At 35.3% G+C, this 18,260-nt stretch overlaps 1 pseudogene; it reads right to left on the bottom strand.

Annotated features, from left to right (window-relative positions):
- Positions 1 to 11,923: 11,923 nt before the first annotated feature.
- On the bottom strand, positions 11,924 to 17,959 carry LOC132270163 (protein INVOLVED IN DE NOVO 2-like; annotated as a pseudogene).
- Between the last annotated feature and the right edge of the window lie 301 nt (positions 17,960 to 18,260).

Here is an 18,260-nt window from a genome sequence, read left to right as displayed (position 1 = left end):
AGAATCTGATGAGGATGGGGATGGGGATTATGTGTATAGTTTTAGCACTGAAGATGAAGACTGGAATGAAAATAAGAGTGATGATGAGTTAGTAGATGAAACAACATTGGGGAATAAGTATTGCAATAGAAGTGATGATGGGTTAAATGACTACTCATATAATGATGACTATGACTACTCATCAAGTGATTATGATGAAGATGGAGAGGGAGATAATGCAGAAGAGCATGATGATGATGATGATGATGAAGGGTATTATGGTAAGATAAAACCAAAAGGAAAAAGAAATAGAAGCTCAAAGATGGTGATTGACTATAGCAAGTTTGGAAAAGTGTTTGAAAAAGTTGAAGGGCAAAAAATTAAATTGGAAAGATATCATATCTTTCCAAATATAGAAGAATTTAGAGATACATTGAAGGATTATGCAATTCAGGGGGGATTTAAACTGAAAAAGGTAAAAAATGAAAAGTTGAGAGTGACTTGCAAGTGTGCAACACAAGGCCGCCCATAGAGGATACATGCATCCCCTATCGGAGAAGAGGAGACATATTTTGTTAAGACATATAATGATAAGCATGATTGTGTTAGGCTCTCCCATAATGGAAAAGCAGATTCTAGGTGGTTAGCTAAGAAGTTTGGTAAAAATTTTAAAGAAAATCCAGAATTGAGTGTAAAGGGGTTCAAAGGGGTAATTAAAGGGGCTCTTGGACTTGAGCCAAAGAGGTCATAGTTGTACAGGGCAAGGGGGAAGGCAATGGCTGAAGTTGAGGGCAATCATGCTGCCTCATATAAGTTATTGCCACAGCATGCAAATGAAATCAGAAAATGTAATCTAGGCAGTATAGTTAAGTTTGACCATTAGAGACCTGACTATACTTTGAACCCAACATTTAGAAGAATATTTATTTCATTTGAAGCAATGAGAACTAGATTCAAGTTGGGATGCAGACCATTTCTGGGTGGGATGCAGACCATTTCTGGGTTGGATGGCTGCCATTTGAAGGGCCATATGGTGGTGTGTTATTGTAAGCCATTGCTTTGGATGCCAATAATGGGTTATTTCCTGTGGCATTTGGTGTAGTGGAGAATGAGAGGAAAGAAAGTTGGGCATTTTTTTTGCAGCATTTAAGCACTGTTATTGAGGTAGATGTACTTGCTAAGCCTTGGACCTTCATGTCAAACATGCAAAAGGTTAGCATTTTATTGTTTTTTTACATTTTAATATATTTTTATTCACTTTATTGTTTTTTTAATTCATTTACTATTTTTTTATTCACCCTACAATAATTTTATTTTAATTCATGTACTGTTTTTATATCATTTGTGATAGGGTCTTGACCAAGCATTAATTGAAACTATTCCTCGAGCTACTCATAGATTGTGTTGTAGGCATTTATATAATTCATTTAAGAGAAAATATCCTGGTCTATTTTTAAGACAAAAATTTTGGAAGGCTGCTAGAGGCTATAATGCAGTAGATTTTTAGAAGGCCATGAACCAAATACAGAACTTAAATAAAGCAGCCTACAACTGGCTCATGAATAACTTTTAGTTGTCATCATGGGTTAGGCATGCATTTAATCCAGAATTGAAGAATAATCATGTGACCAACAACATAAGTGAGTGTGACAGCCCAAGTTTTTCAACCCGCTGCGTCAGTGATGAACAGAAAGATGATCCGATAACAGATCCAAAATACGGAAGTAAAAGACAAACAACGGTCTCTAGAGATACAACATGACTCTAAGACACCATTGTGACCCTCAACGAGGTCACGGGACCCAAATGAATCAAATGCGGAAACAACATTTCAAAAACGGACAAGAATGCACCTAGGGGCAAAATTGTCATTTCCAGCTTAAAATTGGGTGCCACCGAGCACACCATTGGAAAGACAACAAAAATCAATGAACTTAGACTTAAAAATCGCTTGATTCGGAGTCCGGATGAAAAAGATATGGCTAACGGAAGAAGAAGGGGCAAAACGGTCCAAAAGAGGCAACCCATGAACATCTAACCGGTTAGGAGACCTTCCTAACCGGTTAGGAAGCCAAAAACAGTGAAAAAAACGCTGCCCACACTCATCTAACCGGTTACAAAACCCCTCGTAACCGTTTAGATGTGAAGGGGCAGTAAGGGTGCGACCCAAAAACCTGGCAGCAGGGGTTTTTCCGAAAAAAATGGAAATTTGAGGCCTTATATAACATTTTCTGGAAAAACTCAAAGAAGAAATCCCCCTCAAAATCGAGTTTTCTACATAACTCTTAAGGAAAATCGAAAAATACGCAATGTAAAATATCCAAAATGCCCTCCCAAGAAAACTGGTCCAGAGGGTCCAAAAAGCTGCTAAATTTAAAAACTAAGAGCTGAACTTCGGATGCGATTTCCGATGCCAAGATGGCATTTTTTGGAAAAACACGAAAAAGAAACCCCCCCTAAAATCATATTTTCTAATCAACCATGTGAAGAACGGAATTTATTTCTTAAAGAAAATTTCCAAAATACCCTTAGGTCAGAAAATGCAACAAAAGTGTAAAATGAGTCCGTAGGAGGCTCATTTCACCAAAGAAGAATCCTTGCCCGGAAACGACCATGCACACAAACGTAACTTACCTAGTAAGACATGCTACAATGATCCATGGCCCAAAAATATGGCCGATACAAAATATGACCCCCCCAACGGCCAAAATGCCAAAAATGAAGTTTGAAACGAAAACTTGGAATTTAAAATCATGAGATGGTTTCAAAATGCCGTTTGGCCCTTGGCCATACTTCATACATGATTAATGAATGCTAATAGAAGAATCAAAATGGAATTCCCACACCCAATGCAAACATGGTGAAGCAAAAACTCAATATTTTTCAATACTTTCATAATATTCCATGAAGTCAAAATTTACATAGGATACAAATTACATGTTATTGACCTCCGACCTCATCTCATCCATGTCAAATACATCGTAAAGAGTGTACTCATGTACACATTACATATAAGGAATCAAATGTACACATGTTGACATATAAGACTATAATTGGCATTCTAAGCCAACCTTCACAAAAATGGAAGTCTCCAAGTCCACAAACCATCTAAGCATAATGAAGACCTCAACTTTGATTCTTGCACCTGAAATATGCCCCAGTATCATAGGGGTGAGTAACATAAAGCTACTCGTAGGAAATGAGCATGCATTGACCTACGTTTTACAAGTTGCATGATTTAATCATTATGGTTCATTCCACCTAACGTCTATGTCAAAGGTGAGACTTAAGGAGCATCCTAGCTACCTAAAATCATTTCTAGCATCAATCACCTCATTCATGCAATTTTAGCAACATAGGTTCATACTTACACAAAGCAACAACATAGGAGCATGCTTACACAAAGCAACAACATATAGATTCTCAAGGTTATCAACTTGAAGTCTAAAATGCAATATCAACTAAATATAACAATTTAGCATAATTAGAATATCTAATACCACACATCAAAACATAGATTCTCTAGGTTATCAACTAGAAATCTAAAATTGTGAAATCAACTAAATATATCAATTTAGTATGGATGTACTTAACAACATCAAAATTGCCAATAGCCAAAACCACAAGTTTACAAGGTAAACATGATTGTCAACTTAGAATTGAATGCGAAAACAAATAGTGGGAAACTTGGACATCACAGCTCAGATTTCCGCCGAGACAAAGCAAATTTGGAGCTACTAACCCCCAGGCAGCCTACCCAATGCGCGAACTTTATAGGGCTAATTTGGAGCTACTAACCCCCAGGCAGCCTACCCAACGCGCGAACTTTTGACTTAGAGAACTCTTGTCCCCGTACTAGAGCCAAACCCTAGCCATCACAGCTTAACAATGTCTCAAGCAACTCCAAAATAAATAAGTTAACAACTCATATACATTACTACTACATAGTAACAAGTTAGCAATATAACTCTCAATTGTGCATAATAAGCATTTCATATCCATAATGCTACGAAATCACAAGCCAACAATATATTCATATAGAAACATACTCTCATGAATATAAATTTAACAACAATGCTCTTCAATGCATATAACACAATCTAGTGAATACATCACAAGTTTAAATCCATGTTCTTAAAATAGAAACAACTTCCAAAACATGATTAGATCCATGGATACACAAGATAGAATTTAATTACATCAAAATAATTAAACTTTCTAGATTTCAAATCATTTCCAATTGGCCCCAATTTAATATATGTTAATAGATATATCATGGTCATTACATATATTCACACACAAGCTTAATTAGGCCCATGAAACCACCAAAATAGATTTTAATTAATTCCCTTAATTAAAGTCTCTAGATTTCCAAACTCAACCAAATGCTCTCAAATTAAAGTATGTTAACAAACATGCCAAAACTTAGTTTATAAGCATAACACAACTCAATTCCATGCAAGGTATAGCCATGAACTTAAATCTTTCACAAAAGATAAATATTAATTACAAAGAGCAATTCTTATTTAATTAATCCCAAATTAATATATGTTAACCAATATAATAAAACAAGAGTTTCTACCATGCCATAATTCAAAACCAAGTTTCTCATCATCATGAAAATTAAATCTTATACAAAGAATTAAATGTTTCAAATTTCCTAGATTTGATACAAGGCATGCATATAGGTTGTATAAATATGGGAAACACACAATACAACACATATAAAATCATAAAACATTCCCTACCTCCATTTGAGATGAAATCTCAAATCCCCACCAAAATAAATCGGCTCCAAATCCGACGAAACTCCTAGGTTTTGTCGGGGACAACACCACGAACATGAATCCCAAGGAAGCCCCATCAAAAACATAACTTGACTTCAAATCCGAACTCAAGAAATGGCCAAAACGAGATTCCAATCGGTTGGAATCGAAGGCCTCGCCGAGGGGAGCAACAAACACAAAGACATCGCCACTTTTTAATGAAGGGAAGAAGTCCAAAAGAGGAGAGAGAAGATGGCAGCCATGGATGGAGCTTGGACCGGCCATGAGAGAGGAGAGAGAGAGAAAAATCTGATTTTTCTTTTTAAGACCTCCTATTTATAGAAAAACTCAAAAAGTGTCCCGAACGGGCCCCGCCGGGTCCGGAAAAGTGAAATTCGAGCAGACGCACTCAAACGGCAAAACTCCGTGAACAAAAAAGATTCCAAATGAGAAAATATGAACAATGGAAGAAACGGGGTCAAAAACTGAGTCCCGAACAAGGAGTTATGCCCAAAACAAGTTTGGCGCAAATCGAGGCAAAAACTCTGAAACTGGAAAACATCGTTCAGGAGAAAATTCTAAGAGTCTGTGACTTGACGAAATGTGAAAATGAATCCCGTACGAAGATCCAGGCTTAAAACAAGGCATTGAGCAATATCTTTCATTAATTGCATAATGACCCCTCCAAAAAGTGAAAACTACGAAACTTCCCCAGAATGAAAATATCTTCCAAAAGATATTTTCTTAGATACCTCTGAAATAAAATATCTTCAAAAGATATTTATGAAAAACACCCCAAGAAGAGAAAAAGTTTCCAAAGAACTTTGCATTTATGCCCCTATAGACACCGGGAGCAACCAGAGTACTTTCTCACAAAAGTAAAGATACGTATCTCATAGAAATAATTGGGAATGAAGATACGTGAAGTCATAAACCAACTTCGAACACAAGAAGTGTGGTTATGCAAACAAAGTGCCAAAAAAGGAAAAGACGAAATAGGGAAAAAGACGGAACAGGGAAAAGGACGAAAAGTGAATTGTGTCGAAAAATGAAAAAAAAAATGGAAATGACTCGGTCCTCAAAGGAAGTTGTCAATCCAAAGAAAAGAGTCTCGGAAATCACTCCAGAGCACTCGAGACGACACTAATTGACAAGAAACCAAACTCAGAAGGGAAAAGACAACGGAAAAAATTTATCCGAAAAATCCGGGTCATTACAGTGAGAGCTTCAACAATTAGGTTGGTGATCTTAGGATGTTGCCTCTACTTTCATGCTTAGATGGGATTAGGACAAAACTGATGAAAAGAATTCACAAGAGGTACCAACAAGGTTGCACTTGGCAAGGATTGGTTACACCAAACATAAAGAAGTTAAACAAGGTTACTGATGAAGGAAGGGCATTTGCTGTGATGGTTGCTGGTAGGGGAGAGTTTGAAGTCATAGATGACACAATTAGGCATATTGTTAATCTTAATACAAAAACATGTGACTGTATAGGTTGGCAAATCTCACGCTTACCTTGTAAGCATGTAGTATCTTCAATATGTTACACCAGAAAAAAGATTGAGACTTTTTGTGATTCCTGTTACACTATTAACACATATATGAAGATACATGAAGGGATTATACATTTTATACCTGACAAACAATTGTGAGAGCCATATACTGGAATACTATTAGAGCCTCCTCCTCCTAGAAGATTACTTGGCAGGCCTAGAAAGAACAGAAAGAGAAATGCTGATGAACCCCGCAAAACTACTAGTGTGATCAGAAGGACTTCTAAACTAAGGTGCATACTTTGCCAGAGGACAGGGCACAACAAAAGGACTTGTCAAAGGGCTCCAACTATAAGAGAACTAGTATTCAATTTACTTTATTTTTAAATTATTATTTTTATCTAATGAATCATTAATATACTTATATATCTTACTGTTAGGAAGAAGAAGTTGCAAGAGAGAATGGGAGCTCAGTGCCATCATAGAGTAGAAGAGGGTCAGCTTAATCAAGGCTAAGCACACAATAAAAAGGAAAAGGGATACAATAGGTATTTGTAATGGTTTTGTTTTAATTGAAAACTAATTCATTTCTATGTCTTAACATATGTTTTTTGTTATGTGTGACAGTCACATAGAGGAAGTGGTTATATCACTATCTTGTAATGGCTTTGTTTAATAATAAAAAAAAACTAATTTATTTATATGTCTTAACATATGTATTTTTGTTATGTATAATAGTCAAGAAGAAGTGGTTCAGTTGCTCCAAGTGTTATACAGAGAGGAAAAGGGATTACAGGTCCAACAAATGCACAAACAAGAGGAATAGGAAGTCAAGGAGCAGCCCAATCAAGGCCAAACACACAACAGGTATCTTGTAATGGCTTTGTTTAATAAAAAAAACTAATTTATTTATATGTCTTAACATATGTGTTTTTTTTATGTGTGACAGTCAAAAAGAAGTGGTTCAGTTGCTCCAAGTGTTGTACGGAGAGGAAAAGGGACTACAGGTCCAACAAATGCACAAACAAGAGGAATAGGAAATCAAAGAGCAACGCAATCAGGGCTAAACACACAATAGGTATCTTGTAATGGCTTTCTTTAATAGAAAACTAATTCATTTCTATATCTTAATATAATTTTTTTTTTTTTTTTTTATGTGTAATAGTCAAAGAGAGGAAGTGGTTTTGCTACTCCAAATGTAGAGAAAGGAAAAAGGATTGCAGGTCCATCAAATACACAAGGAAGAGGACCCTCACTATGGCCACATAAAGGAACAGGGGCACAAATTAGTTTACCATAGAGAGGGAAATATATACCTGTATTTGCCCAATTAGGAGCCAAAGGAAGTGGGTTTGGAGGATCTCAGAATCCAAGAAGTGCATAAAATGAAGACTTCATTTGGCAATATGTGTCATTATGGGACAATTGTAACGTTGAAAAATGATGTTTGTTAGTATTTTGCATTATGTTTATGTTGGTTTGTTTTTGCAACTTGAAAGAACAATATGTTTTGCATCTTGTGTTTATGGATTAGGTTGGTATGTTTTTGTAGCCATTATATGGATTACTATACTGCCCTTTGTCTTGGATGGAATGAAATGAATTAATTGTTCTTTTGCATTAGGATTTCATCTAGTACTTGAGTTTCTTCAACCATTAGATTAGTGTACCTTAGAAGAAATTTTTTTTCATTGCAAAATTGAATCAGATGAATGAATGAAATACTACCTAACTGTTTGCTTGTTTCCATTGCCTACAATATAATGATAATTCTATCTCAGAATTGATTCAGGTAGTATTTCATTGAGGGAGCCAAGTGCATGTCCATAAATTGATCTCAAACAATCCAACTCCGAAACAGGAAATTGGTAAGCAGCCATCCCTCACAAACCTTCTCTTGCAAGCCTTACTGGGAGGATTGCTCTCTAACAACCATTACCAACCCTCCATTTCCAACCAAAAATAATAAACACAACTAATATATACAAACACACATATATATATATACACATGCCTAAGTGAAGGGCATTGTTGTATTTTAGATTTAATAAGTCAATGATAGTTTTGTAATTCTGCAATAGTCAATAAGGTTATAAATATCATTTCAAGGATTGGAAGGGCAAAATTGACCTTTTATCCATTTTTCCTGCTGACATCAGCACAAACCGTCAGTTACTTAATGGCAGGGGGTAACTTGATACGTAAAGCCAAACCTCAGGGGGTGTAGGTGGAATTATAGAACTTAGAGAGGGTGTAAGTGGAATATTTGCAAACCTCAGGGGGTGTAGGTAGAATTAATCCTAGTTTTTAGTATAATCTTGTATGTTTACAAGTCTTCCCGTTGTTTGATAATGTACTGAATTGCCTCTTTCAAACTAGCTTTTCGTCCCACTAACTTCCAAATTTCAGGAACTACATGAGTCAAGTCATACATTTATCAGTTCTTTGCGGACTTCTTGAAGTTCAATGTTGCTCGTGTGCTCTCTAACTATCAGACTTCTATTAAGGCTTTCCAAATCTCTCACATCATATGTTTTCTTCTCTAGTTGTTTTCTAAATACCACAACTATCACTACATTCTCCAGGTTTTGATCTTTCCAATTTCCTTCGAACTGCAGTAGCTATACAAAATTTATGCAAGCTTAAATAATAGTAACAGAAAAGATGTACATTCAAATTCAAACCAATACAATAATAGGATGTAATAAAAATAAAAAATAAATAAAAATAAATAAAAAAGTGCTTAGAATATGAAATTTGAGCATTTAACAAGCATAATTTGATTGCTTGCCGATCTTGCTTATAAGCCCATGATGGCGTTTAGACCAAAAGATGGACTTTGATATGCGCGCTAGCTTAGCTGATCACGTCTGCAAGGATCTTGGGGGGGGGGGGGGGGTGTGCCAAAATTATAAGGAACTTTACCTAGTTATCATGGGCGTTTAAGCCAAAAGACTGACTTTAATAGCGCGCTAGCTTAGCTAATCACATCCGCAAGGATCTTACGGTTGCGGCGGCGCAGGGGGAATTATAAGGAACATTACCTAGTTAGACTTTTTGGAATATATATATATATATATATATATATATATATATATATATATATATATATATTGCGTAGGCAAAAATATTTTACTATTCATTATATCTATCTAAACTTTTGCCACTTTATTTTAAAAAAAAAAAACTAGTTATTTAAAAAAACTTTTTATCAGACTTTCTGAACAAACACAAATAAGATTTATGCCAAAATTATGAAAGCTTTCAATTGAACAATTAGATTTTAATTTATAAAAAAGAAAAATAATAAGAAATTCATGTAATAGTTGCACAAATCAATAATCATGGGATTTTTTTTTCTTCAAAGTTACATTGAAATAAGGGATTTTGAGGATATAATCTATTTTTTTGTTTGTGAAATTTGTCTCTCTACACTTTCTTTATCTCAGGAAGAAAAAGGACAAACAAATTCAAGTGGGGAACAAGACAAAACAAAACTGTCAAAAATGTGGATGAAAAAAAAAAAAAAAAACAAAACAAAAAAAAACAAAACGTGATAATATAAAAATAATTTAGATTATTTTAAAAAATCATAAAATGTTAATGGCTTACACATAAAGAGTAGATAACTAATTTAGGTTAGAGTAGTGCTATTTCACTCTATAAATACAAAATTGATACTTCACCACCTTCACGTGGCAGTGTAAAAATAGGTAATTTTAAACCAAAATATAAAATGCCTTTCAAAACAAAAACTCTCCAAAAATAAATTAACAAAAATAACTCTCTTTACTTAATCGAAGGAAAAAAAAAAAAAACAAAAACAAAAACAAAAATAACTTCAAAAAAAGTAACATTTGAAAATTTAATAAAACAATAACTATGATAAAAAATTAAAAAAATAAAAATAAAATAAAAACAAAGTAATAAAATAAGAATTTAGATTCTTCAATCATCGATTTTTTTTTTCATAACTTCAAATGAAATTCTTGTTGTAGATTTTATGAAAATTAATTTTAAAAATTCAAAAAAATAAAGGGTGCCATGCCCACCCAGCCCCCCTCCCTCCACCCCTAGGTCCGCACACATAAGGCCATCTGCACCAGCCTCTCCAGATTTTAGCTCTCTAAAAATGTCACTTCAGCTTTTCCAAGAGCTACGTCAGCAATTTCAGGAGCCACGTCAGCAGCTTTCGCTCTCCAGAAATATGCACTCCATCAGGCTCTTCGAATTTTCGCTCTCCAAAATATTAATTTTTAAAAAATAAATTTTTTTTTTTTTTTTTAACTTTTCCTAAATAGCTATAAGAAAATAAGGATTACAAAATCCTATGGGAATAAGTAGATGAATTTGTAATTTTTTTTTTTTTTTAAAGTTTAAAGAAAAAAAAAATTATACTTTAAAAAAAAAACAAATTATAGTCGTTAAGGTACTATTTATGTCAGCCAAACTGTACCTTAACTACCAAATGCATTGTTTGTGGTGCACATTTAAAATTTAAAGCAAGGTAAAGTGGGCCCCGCGAATTTAAGCTAGCCCACTGCGCCGCCAAAGGACCACTTGCTCGCGGAAAAGCTCACTGCGACTGCTCTAAGGTTGTTGAACATTATATTAGGAGACTAGTATTTTGACACGTTGATACATGTTAAAAGAAGCCAAACAGTAACTATAATAGGTGTTAAACTCCTAGCTCCTAGCTCTGTCACTGTAACTAAGTCATCTTGTATCATTATGGAACATCTCTTTTTCTTTTACTGGGTAGGTGTATTATACTGGAATACTTGTAGATTTTCATAAATAAGTTTATCTCTACAAATTTTGAACTCATGTTCATTCTTTTAACACAACCTTAATACGATTTGGACAAGAGATGTGAACAAGTTTCATGATTACAAGTGATAAAGGGGAAGCCTAAGGGATATTTTAATTTTGTTTTCTCCGGGTCATTATGGTGCTCGTGCTCTGACAATTCTTTGCTTCGATTCAGATTTTTATATCCTACTTTGAGGATTTGTAATAAGTATATATATATCTGATTCAGCAAGGCAAATTTAGTACCGTGTACCTTTGATTCCTCAGTAGCAATAAATAGATATAATATATATCTGATTCAGCTTCCAGAGTACTACTACTAGCTATAGCAGTTGACAAGCAAATGAATGTCTTTCAGAAGGCCAAGCGATTTCTTATAGTTTAAATTTTCACAAAGCTTCTTGTTACTCAGTTATTAATCCATCAGGGACATTATGTTCACACAATTTGAAGCACAACCATCAAAGACAAATAATACATAAGATGCAAAATAAATTACTACTACTTACAAAAAGAAACAAAAAATTAAGCCAGCATGCAAAATACTTTATTTACAATAGATTTGGAAGATAAGACTATACAAGGATTCAGGAACCATTCCATAAAAGTTTAGCTATTTATCTTAAATATCATCAACCAAATCCTTCAGTGGTTGTTCTATGCATAAGAGCATTTGGCTTGTCAACCATTCTATTTCTATCTAGCTATACATGGAAAGGGTATAGACAAAAATCCACTACACAAAAACAAAATTAATCAAACCATCGAGCCGTCCCCCTCTTGCGCTTATATACTTTCCATTGCTTCAGTATGAAGGCAGCTCCATCCTTCCGAATGGTTCCACAGCTCCGAGACTATATAATCCAACCATCAAGCCGTCCCCCTCTTGCGCTTGTATAGTTTCCATTGCTTCAGTATGAAGGCAGCTCCTTCCCGCAATGTTGCTTTCCTTCCTTCGGAATGGTTCCACAGCTCCGAGATTATATACCTTCCACTTGGGTTGTATTCGTTTCTCTCCATCAAAGATGTTCTGACAGCCTTGTACACTTCATCTCCGAATTCATTCTCAGGCCCTTCAATTTTTCACCCTCATCATCTACTACTTCCTGACTAGCAACATCAATCTTAAGTAAACAATAACATAGTGAATACATAAAACGTTAATGCACAATCAGACAAAACAGCATTTGCAGGTCCTATAATGGCAATGAACTTTGGCTACATGACAATAAAAGGACCCTACTAACCACAGTCACTTCTGAGAATAAAATTAAATTTTATACATGACCAAAAGGTACAGCATTGTTGGAGCTCAATTTTAGCCAATGAGCCATGGAGAACTAAAGTAGAATTCTAGAAGCTACAAATGAAGGCCCAGCACAATAATTGAATATTGTGAATAAAATGAACAGCTTTCTAGGTGGAAGTCTAAAGAATCACTAAACACCATAAATACATGCAATATCATAACAACTATTTAACAAATCAGGCTGGTATAATCATAACTAGCTCTAAAACATTGCATACTTCAATGTGTTTGCATCTCGAGACTCGCACAAATACAAGAGACACAGAACATATAGAGAGCATAAGCTATGCCACATCGGCACTTGGTAACATACAGTTGCTTCAGTTTCCAAATTTCACTTATCCTAACATGACGTGCAGGATGGAGAGGATATGACCAGACTGCCGACATGACCTCTACCTCCCAGAGACAATGGAATCCTAACATTTTGTGTTAAGTTTATATATGCACATTAAAGATGGGAGGGGGTGGTTGTATATAATAATTGACCCCTTGCAACCAAGCTGCATACGGATTTACCCTATATTTTACTTCATATTCCTTTAAAATGAAGTTTATGCCAGTCAAACAGCTCAGAGCAAATTTACTGCGTTTGCTAAGTTTCAGTTTCTTGTGCAGACCTGATGTTTCCCATTGACCTTGATGACTTTTAAGGGGTGCCAATCAGGATCTCGAAGGTACTCCTCCCACAATGAGCATAGTTCCGAAGCTCTCTCCTCTGCTTCTACCTCGTTATACTTCCTCTTGCTTGCTTCATGAAAAGGTTTGCCGTCAAGTTCTCCCATCCTCTTAACACCAATATGAGCGTTTTTCGGTAATTCTTTCAAGCCCTATAAAACAAGTTAATTAGATCTTCCTCACAAGCTTGAAGACTTTGTCATGTGGTAAAAGAGTATGAAATATCTAAAAAAACCTAAATTTATATACTTCTATCACATAGAACATTGGATATCTTGTCATTTTTATGACGTAACAACCATGTGAAATCCATAATCGAGTAGGATTTCCCAAATAAAAATAAAAGAAATAATAAAGAGAGGAAAAATCAAATAATTCGACTCATTCCACTAAACTCGCCTTATGGTTCCTACATTTGGACCAAAAATATATATATATATATCTTCATACTTTAACATCATTACTAAATTTTTTTTACCCAAAGGCCATATAAATATTCTATCTGGCATCTCATTCTATCAAAAATCATTTTAGTTATTCACATCATATATTTGGCAAGATTCAGTAAGATCGTCAATATTGGCAGATGGCACCAAAATAGGGGCAGGAAAAGGTAATTAGTAGACTCGGCATTTCAAAATTATAGGCAATAAGAAAGTTGAATTAAAAAGGCTAACATTGATTAATTCTTTCCGAGCTTCCTGAAGTTCATCATTGCTCTTCCGCTCCTTCACTATAAGGGTTTGGTTCAATGCTTCTAAATCATCGAGATCTCCTTCCTTCTCTCTTAAGTTTTTGTGCATTTCCGCAACCTTTTTAAGAACTTCTAGGTCACCATCGTCTCCCATGTGCTGCATAACATTCAATGTCCCTCTCAGTCGCTCAATTTCTAGCTCTAGTGCTTGCTTTGCATCCAGTTGTTTTTCCAGTTGGATAATTCTCTTGTGGAGATCCTCCTTTTGCCTCTGAAATCAAAAGTTACAGGCATACCTCAAGTTATCTTATGTTTGACTTGACACAGAAATGTTAAGGCATTAATCAATGACCGGTATCAATTTACAAACCTTCTGATCTTCTGCCAATTTCAGTTAACTTTCATCTGCCTTCTCTTGTTCTATAGCTGCTAACTGAAGCCAACTATTTTTCATGGCATTCTGAGAGAATAACGAAATTCATTTTGTCAAGCATTTCCATTTAACAAAATATTACAGCATACAATCATAACAAATAAAACCAAATACCGCTGCAGAAGCAAATATATGCAACAAAAGTTATTGATGATAAATTTGTGTTCTAAAAAACTATATGTAGTAGTAGTATTTATGTGTAAAATTACCAACAAAAAACACAAATTAAACAAACTGATATAACGAATAATCTTTTCATATGTAAACAATTATGATTGCATTATAAACCTTATCATAAGGCCCGTGAGGGACAAGGCAACAACTAACTTGACCAGAATATCCCATTTATCCAACAATGTTAATGAGAATCACACTGCTATGAACATCCGCATAACTACGATTCTCAACCTCAAATACACATCCGGATCATAATCATCATAGATTGATGCCATTGCACCTATCTAACAACGATGCTTGACGGACCTACCTATGACAGGACCAAGTTGTGTGTGTGTATTTGGTTTATGGACATGTGTTGTCTGTGAAACCAGTGTGTGACACAAGTAACTCTGTTTGGGGAGTCATGCCCATTCAGTCATAACAGATAGAAAATGTAAATCTACATGCCTCATGGATAAGACACAAAGCTAATAGATACATTAGTTTATCCCATATTGTAACAGAATTAGAAGCAAGACCTATTTTGCATTGACATCCAATATAAACAACCAATCAACGAAGTGTCTATAAAATAAACCTAGAAGGCTAGAAAACTACATTTTGAAGGTCCGGGGAAAATTGTTTAGCTGATTTTCCAGTTTTGACTGTGTGTGGTCATATTGGAATTCATTTTATTTTATAACCTTACAATATATTTTCATCTAATTGACACAAGGATCATTACCAATATTTTATTCCATCGTTTTGGTCATTTCATCAGTAATCCGGTACAAAGGGGAGAAAAAAAGGTAAATTTTGTTGCTTTTCCACTGGTGAAAACATGTGGATATCAGGATATCAGTGACTACTAAGTTCCTGGACAATTCATTATTGACAACAAGTGATTTACTTATTCAGTATTTACATCAGTTGCAAAAAGAAAAACAGAAACAAAGACTCGCAATTTTCAACATAAGATTTTCTACAATCAAGCAGAAATGCCACACCTTTTCAATATCTTCAGAGTTTTTTTCTTTCATTCTCATTTTGTGCCTCACGGTCTTCCAATTCTTTACCACGCATCTCTAGCTCTCTCTTTTCGGTTTCCAATTGCAACTTGATCTTTTCATGGTCATTAAAAAACTTCTGGTAATCTTCTCGTGCACTGAACTGAATTTTTCTGATTTCTGGTTAATACAAACAAGCATGTCAAGAACTACTGTGACCGCAAATAATTGTTAGTTAATAGCATACATACATACATATATATATATATATATATAGAGAGAGAGAGAGAGAGAGAGATTAACGTATTAAATTCAAACAATAAAAGCCTTTTCTTCTTGATAATTGCAGGGACGTAGGCTACTCTCTGTAGGATTCTAACTGTCAACAGAATCATACGGGCGTACCAATTGAATAATGTCATATTTGATCTACCTGCAAGTATACTACATTAGATTTTCTTAACCTACTTCAGGTCAGTAACGAGTAAGAGGTAAGAATTATAACAGCACACACCTTCATTATAGGATTGATGAAGCCTATCCTTCTCCTCGATTAATTTGCCAAGGGAGATTGAAGTCTCAGTGAATTTGCTCTCCATTTCTTTGCAGTGTTTACTCTTGACCTCAATTATGTTTGTCAAGTTAGATAATAGTTTGCTTGTCTTCCAAGCCTCATCGGTCATGATATCAGAAATGGTTCTAAGGTCTCCAATCTTACGAAGGTGTTCTCCACTAATACCATTAGACTTATAGTCATCACCACGAGCAACCCAACCATAGAGCTCAGATCCTTTGTCAGTGGTAGCCTGCCAGTCCTTTTTTCCATGACATGGCATTGCTGAACCCAGACCAGTCCTTACTAAATTTCACGATGGCACTTCCTGAGTGGCCTCGATAATTCCACAGAGATTGGACTCTTATGGGACTGAAGCCTCTCTTTATCAACTGGTCCCTCAGCTTAGAGCCACTTTTCCCAACAGAGCGCCCATCCTTACACTCTGTTGGAAGATTAACGACGATTCCAGTCCATGGCCACACAAACATCTCATCAAGGTCACAATCTGTAAGGGGATCAGTCTCAGCCGCAGGTTCCGATGGACCAGCAGCAACCACTAGATCCTTCTCCAAGTATTTCGCCAATGCTAAATGATTTGCTTCATCTCTTGCACTTCTCTTTTGTGAACTAGACTTGCCAACCCCACTAACATGCTGTAAGAGTTCCTTGTATGGTTAATCTCGCTTTCCTTTTTTTGGACAACAAGGGCAAGTGAATGTCTCATCTGATGTTTTGACATCGTTGCTTACACTCTTCAGCTCTTCATAATATTTAATTTCATACTCCTCAATCTCAGATTCACTTATATCAGTGTCCTCTCCTGAGGCTCTGATCTGTGTAACTTCTCATCAAATTTGCAAAAAGGAAACCTGGAAAGTGACATAACACACAATACAACAAATTTAAGACAAACAGTTTTGAGTGTAAGCATTTCACGAGTCAAAAGGAAATTTGAATTAAGTAACACATTCCAAAGAGAGAATTGGAAAATTAACACTCTAATAGTATTTTATAACTTAATAATCTTTATTCATTAATAATTTTTTAGGAACCAACTTCATTCCGTGGTGAAAATTTAACAATTTTAATTAGTTAATGATTTTTGAAAAATTTATGTCAATCTATTACAGAAAATAGATACGAATGTGCTGCATATGCATATATATATATATATTAGGGTAAAATGCAAACTATTAGGGTTTTTCCCTTAACTATAAAAGGACGGACTAGCTTCAAATATTGGCATCTTAACTTGCTGACATGGCAAAGAAAATATCAGCAACCAATGAGATATTGACAACACACCAAAGAGATAAATGATTATTATCTCTTTTTACTCCATCATACCACTCCTTAGGAATGGATTAAGACAAATAATCCGTGAATTCGACGGATATGTGCAGATCGGATCACTGTATCCACGAAGTGATGAATTCAAAAAAATCGAATCCATAACTCACGAATTGGGCTGTTAAAAATCTAATCCGATCTGTGAAATTCATATATATATATATATTTTTAAAAATATATTAATTAATTTAATTAGTTAATGATAATTTAATAAAAGATGCATTAATTAATAATTATTTAAATATACGAATTTAATTTTAATAAATTAAAAAATTATTTATTGAGTTATGATTAAAAGATAAATAAATAATAAATAATTTTAATTTTAAAAAATAATAATAAATAATTTAGATTAAAATCATCCAATTCAATTTCATCCGTTATTATAGGGACCTTATTTGATATGTGGAATAACGGATCCACGGCGAATTAAAATTTGTCAAATTAGTTGGGAGTTGATAGGATTAGGATTGATGCCTTGTCCTATCCATGGTCACCCTGTCACCTAACCACTTATTCACGCAACAGCCATTTGTGGAGGCTCTTCGTTCTCTGCAAACATAATCGACCCATCATGGGGACTGTGAAAGCCATATTCAGGGCGACTGTGAATAAAGGGCGGCAAAGCACTGGTGGGGTGGCATCAACGTCAACCCCAAACCCACCGCCACCACCATCATTGACGTCTGATTGAAGACTAGCACATGGCTGGAACTTCATTGTTCCTACACCACTACACACCGTCAAACCCAATCACCCATTGCCACCACCCCACCTCCGCCACCACCATCACCACCACGTCGATCACTTCCATCAGCGCCACCACAACGTCAACCAATCCAACAGTGATGGAAACTTCCGCCAAACCGAATCAAACCACCACCACCACCCCATCCAGCCACCACCATTGCCGCCACCACACCAACCTCAATCTTACTTTCTAGAAACTCAAGCAATTCATAGAGATTCATAAAACCCAATTGAACCCCACAAACCCACCCCATCACCCCCATTTCCGACA

Source organism: Cornus florida, unplaced genomic scaffold (genome assembly GCF_030987335.1).
Source record: "Cornus florida cultivar Cherokee Brave unplaced genomic scaffold, ASM3098733v1 CherokeeBrave_3.0.0_Hap2_Chr01, whole genome shotgun sequence".
NCBI classification, from domain to species: domain Eukaryota; kingdom Viridiplantae; phylum Streptophyta; class Magnoliopsida; order Cornales; family Cornaceae; genus Cornus; species Cornus florida.
The sequence above is the reverse complement of the archived record's forward strand: the minus strand, read 5'-3'. Positions and strand labels throughout refer to the sequence as shown.